At 42.2% G+C, this 6,000-nt stretch overlaps 1 protein-coding gene across 1 annotated transcript in view; it reads right to left on the reverse strand.

Annotated features, from left to right (window-relative positions):
• PELI1 (pellino E3 ubiquitin protein ligase 1) overlaps positions 1-5,036 on the reverse strand; it is a 66,262-nt gene extending 61,226 nt beyond the window's left edge. The window contains exon 1 of the mRNA XM_081906390.1: positions 5,016-5,036. The gene's annotated coding sequence lies outside the window, so the exon portion shown is untranslated. The remainder of the gene's footprint in view (positions 1-5,015) is intronic.
• Positions 5,037-6,000: the final 964 nt, after the last annotated feature.

Genomic DNA, 6,000 nt, shown 5'->3' on the forward strand with positions numbered 1-6,000 from the left:
CCACAACGGAAGCAAATAACATGCCTCTTTTGCTGCTGCGCTCCCCCACCAAACACCTGATTTCCCCATCACTGCAGCAGCAAAAGACATGTCTTTTGTGCAGTTGCAAAAGCCTCTTTTTCCTACCACTACTCTACAGACCACCTGATTCACCAGGAGGCTTTTTTTATTTTTGCTGTGAGGCTGCCTGGTCTGGTGGAAGGGCAGGAAAAAAAAATGTGCCTAGACATTTTGTTTTGCCACCCATAGCCTAGGTCCCAGGAGCAGCATGGCTCCTACCATTCCTATGCCAGTTTCTAACACTGAAAGAAATACAACACAGATGAAATAATGCCAGTGTTGGATCTCTTGCATGTTTTCGTGTACAGACCTAAACACAGGTTGAGAGAAGCACAAAAGGAATCAGATTTTTAAATTTTCCTTCCTCCTTTCCTAATTACACAGAATCCAGACTTGTGTAGCTGGAGATCTGCCTCTCAATGGGAACTTACTGAGTCTGTCCTTTGATTTCTTCCAAAAATAGGAAATGCCTCAAAAGCTGTAGCAAGGACAAGCTAAAGGGAGTAGATCTTTGCATATTTTCATCCTCAAAACTATGATCAACAAACAGAGAATCAAGCAGAGGTACACAGTTCCTTTTTTGGTCACCTTTTAATCTACCATTTTAAAGAAAGCAGGTCAGGAGAAGAGAATACATCTTCAAATATCTTCAAGGGCCATCACATGGAAGATGGAGAAAGCTTGTTTTCTCCTGCTCTGGAGGCCAGAACCTGAACCAATGGCTTCAAGTTACAAGAAAGGAGGTTCCAACTAAACATCTGGAAGAACTTTCTGACTCCTTTCTTAAGAGACTCCGGCTTCTTGATCATGCGAGGTTTTTAAGCAGATGGCCATCTGTCACGGATGCTTCAGTTAAGATTCATGCATTACAGGGGGTTGGACTGCATGATCCACAGGATCAACTCTACAATTCTGTGATTCAGTGTTTGCCTGATTACAGTACAGATATGAAGGTGGATTCATCTGACTTCCTGCAAAGAGAGAAAACCTCCAATTCTACACCCTAGCTAGCATAATATCCATTTAAAATCTTACCAATCTAAATAGCAGAACATCTGTGTAGTAAACTACAGTAGTTTGACTATCACATTCCTTTTTATAAAGCAATGGGGTTTTTTAAGTGCTTTAACTCTGGTTGTGCTCAATTTCATCAACATTAATTGGTGGCATAATATATGAATTAAACATAACCTCTACCTTATTTCCGAGAATGAAGCTGTATTACACTTCCAATAGCTTTGGGAATTTAGGTCTGTATCATCAAGCTTATGAAAATAAATTATGTCATTTTGAAGATACTACTTTCCCTTCACAAGCTATACAGTTCTGCCACTGTATCTAAAGGCTGACATAAAATCTCTTTATATTTACCAGCTCTGGACATGCACTTTTCCTGACTTATGCTGTAGTACAGGGAAACCAGAATTATTGCTGGGGGCGGGGGATGAGGAGTGAAGTGGGAACCCAACGGCATTTGAATTGAAGCAGCTTCACCTACTAAGCCTTGACATTTGTGCATCACAACAAAAACTCCCTTCAAAGGTGACTCTACTTGTGTTGAATCCATGTATTGTCCGCAAGAAACATTTGCTTGTCCTATGACTTTTCTTCATGCAGGTCTGGTTGCACTACACACCCGCATCCGGTCCAATACATGCAACTGCAATCCTTCAAAACTGGAGCAAGGAGGAGGGTCCTGAGAGCCCTGCTAGATCAGACCAAAGGCCCATCTACTCCAACATCCTGTTTCTGCAATGGCAAATCAGATGCCTCTGAGAAGCCACCAACTAGGACATGAGGGCAATAATAGCACTCTTCTGCTGTTGCTCCTCAGCAACTAATATTCTCAGTGACTAGGGCACTGCCTCTGATCCTGTAGACAAGTACCCACTGATAGCCTTATCCTCCATAAATTTGTCTAAACATTTTCTAAAGCTATCCTAGTTTGTAGCCATCACAACATTCTGTGGTAGCAAATCTCCATAGTTTAACTATGTGCTTTGTGAAAACTTCTTTTTGTCTGTCTTGCACTCCATAAAACTCAGATTCATTGGGAAACCTAAGGTTTTAGTATTAGAAGGTTTTTTTTGGGGGGGGGGACACAACTTCCCCCTAGGGACTTTCTGCATGCCACACAGGGTTTTATACACTTTTATCATAACCCCACTTTACTTGCCTTACTTCTAAGCTAAATAATGCCAGTGTCACCTGTCCTTTTAGGTGAGTTGTTCCAGTTCCTGATCATTTTATTTGCCCTATTCATAACCTTTTCCAGCAGTTCTACTACATCCCTTTCAAGGCGTGACAACCAACACTGTACAGAGTATTCCAAGTGTGGACTCATAGATTTGCTCATTCTTTTCCTAATGATCTCTAATATATTGCCTTTTTCACAGCAGGCCCACACTGAATCAACATTTCTTTTTCTTTTAATTGTGTACTTTAACACACCAAAAAGAAAAAACAAATATCCATCAACACAAAACAAAAAGAACATTAATACATTAACTAATAATCTCAAAACTTTAAATTAACGATGGTCTTTTTCTATAGACCCAACTTCCCATCTACTCCATACTTCAATTTCTCATCAGTTATTCACTGACATAACATAATTATATTAAAATTTAGTAATCTTTAGTCTAACTTAAATTTTACATCATACTTGAAACTGCTACTGAAAATTATTTGAATGCTGCAACAGAGTTTAAACCACAATTATTATTTTTCAGATAAATTTTTAAGATAAATACCTGTTTTAGTTTGTTTTTTATTTTTATTTTTTCCGATTTTTTTCACTGACTAATCCACCATAGCTTCCAAATCCCTTTCCTGCCTGGTCAGTCAGACAAAGAATGATCACCATTCAGACCAGGCATATCCACATTAGGCTTAAAACACTCTTAATTGATTATATCTGAAGCTGAAGCATGTACAAGGAGTAAGTAAGACCACCTATAAAGCAAAATCAATATATTCTCCACCCTGGGAGTGGGGGGAGGGGGGAGAGACAAGTCAAGGCTACACATGCTGAAATTAGGAGTAGATCCTCTTTCTATCTTTATTTGCCAGTTTAGATTTTTAAAAAAACTCTATTAAGAAGAAAATCCCTGACCACAATGAGGTCTCTAAACCATTTAAACAAGTTTTCCAAGAATCTCTCACGTAAGCTCACGAATAACAAAACTTTTAAAAAACACCACTGAAGTGCACGGGTAGTAATAAAACCTGCTGACAGCTCTCAGACTTCAAAAGTGGTGCATTTGATCTTGTGCCTCAAATATAATACATTTTGAAACAAGGCACTTGGATTCACTTGAAACTACTTCCAAGTCGATGTATGTAGTAGTTGGCCTTGGTGTATTCATAGTTTTTCCATATTCATCAGTCAATAATTCCAAAGATCAACAGCAATGCTGCATTTATTTAATAGGGCCAAAACCTCAGGAGCACTTTTTAGTATTAGTATCAGTATTAGTTCTCTTAAAATATGTTCTCTGAATATCAAACTGGGAACACAAGCATGAAAATATATCTTGTCAATGGACCAGATGTTTGGGTAATACTGACAGTTTACAGGAAGTATCAATTTATATGAGAGTTATTAAACCCAAAGTACAGCATACAGGCAAAAACACTCTAGACTATAAGCAGCACATCTAATATAAACATCCAGCATGTTACTATACCTTTCATTATAATATGCTTTGTGAGATACAAAATAGAAAACAGGAAACTTAGCTTCACTCTCACTTCTGGCCATTCCACTTTCCTTCCCCCTTACAAGTTAAGCATAGAAAAAAATAATTCCATTGCTGGACAGCTCAGATTCAGAACAGATAAAACTGGAATTCAGCTGATAGAAAGCCAAGGAATCACAATGACTGTACTGAAAAAGTCAGTTGACTCCCAGCCAATATAAAACATGTAGCCTTTTAAAAGGTAATGTGATAAAACACTTCATAGAAAAGTACAGTGTCATAAGCCAAGACTCATGGAACTATGTTTTGCAGGTTTTTAAATGAAACAGTATAACACAGAACTTCAAATTAGTAGGAGCAGGTGTAAAAGATTTCTCTTTAAGAGATGACACACTGACAGATCGAACCAAATCATAACTAAAGCACAAAGATGACAACATCAAAACCCTCACCATCTCAAATCACTGTACTCCTCTTTTGATAAAAACAAATAAGAACTTAAACAACACCTCCTCTATTTTAGCCCTTTAAAAGAAACTGGAGAAGGAAAATAACTTTGCTACAAATACATCACATTAGGGTTAACTGAGACCGAGGACACAAGGCCAATTTTTAAAAGCAAACTTTAAAAGGATAAACACCACACCAAAAACTTATGTTTCCTTTTAGAGGTGGGAAATCCTTTGGTGGGGACATAAGAACACAGGAGAAAAAAGCTTTTACACATTAGCACAAAGGAATACGACTTACTTTGTTCTGCCTTTTTTATTATTCAGCTAACGTCCAGGACTACTGTACTTTAGTTAGTCCTGGGCAAACCCAGCTTCAGGAAACGCTTCGGGCTCCCCCTGAAAAGGAGAGATTTCCCCTAGAAAAGCTCCATGACAAAGGCACCCCCCCCCGCCACCCCAAAATAAAAGGACTACAGCCATAGCCAGGTTTTTTCCAGAGGAAGAGGCGGAGGACGTGGGGCTGCTGAGCTCGGCCGCCTGTGCAATTTCCCTTTCCAGGAGGACAAAGAGCAGCCCGCAAACCTCAAGACAGCGACGCAAGAGGCGGAAAACAACCCAGGAATCCACGCGCATACACACATTCGGGGGCAAACACGAATCGATTCTTTTCTTCCTTTGACCGTTTTCTTGCTTTTACAGTTTAATTCTTCATAAAGACTGCCTCCCCCCCCCCTTTAGAGTCTCCTCGGCAAATGGTGATTAGAAACAAACCCCGGAAGGGAGCGCGAGTCTGGCTGCTCACCCAGGACAGGACCCTCGGCGCTCTCCCCCCGGCTGGGAGCCCCTCGGAAACACCACAGCCAGAGACACAGCCCGGCGGGAAGGAGGCCGCGGGAGCGGAGTCCGAAGGGGCCCGGAAGCCGATGGCCAGCGCCTCCGCGGCCTGCGAGGAAGACGGACGGCGAGGGCGGCGGGCCAGAAGCCGAGCGGAGCCTCCAGGGCACAACAAGAACAAGAAGCAGCAGCAGCGGCGGCCGCTCCGGCGCACAGACACATATAGCCCGGGAAGCGGGCGGGGAGGCGGTGACCTCATAAGAACGCGCCGCCCCGCGGAGGATGACGGGAACTGTAGTCCTCCGGAGAGGGAGGCGCTCCTGAAACAAGGCCCCGTCCGCCAACATGGCGCCGCCCAGAGTCCTTGGACGGGTCTTTGTTTTTTGAAGCACCGCCTTCACTTGTTTGCTTATTTGTTACAAACAAGGTTTTAAATCATTCCAACAACTCAGATTAACAGCACAGCAAACCCGCAACTTGCGCGCGATTAACTTGTGTGCATTCAGCTTTCGCGCTTGGCTTTTTAAAAAGTTAAAAGGGGGCGGGGGGCGTCTAGGGAAAAGACTTTGGCACACACACACACACACCCCGCTTCCAATCTGTTTGGATTATGCGCAAATTCGGCTGGAATGAGCGTTGCCACCTTCGGTCCGGCAAAATAAGGAACATGGGCGGCGGGGGCGGGGGGAATTGGGCGGCTAAAAATTACTTGACCCGGTGCAGAATGAAATGACTTCGAGCAATCCATTACAATGGCCAGACTCACAGAGCAGACCCAAGGAAACGTACGGCTCTAAATTAGCAACGCACATTCATTTCAATGACTCACATCCTCCCCCACCTGCTGAATTTCTACCTGTCAAAAGAATGGTAAATGTAGAAAACCAGCCAAAGAAGGAAAGAGGTGGAGATAGCAACAAATTCTGTTTCTTTTCCAAACAAAACTGTGCTTC

Source organism: Podarcis melisellensis (assembly GCF_964234715.1).
Source record: "Podarcis melisellensis genome assembly, chromosome: 3".
Lineage (NCBI taxonomy): Eukaryota > Metazoa > Chordata > Lepidosauria > Squamata > Lacertidae > Podarcis > Podarcis melisellensis.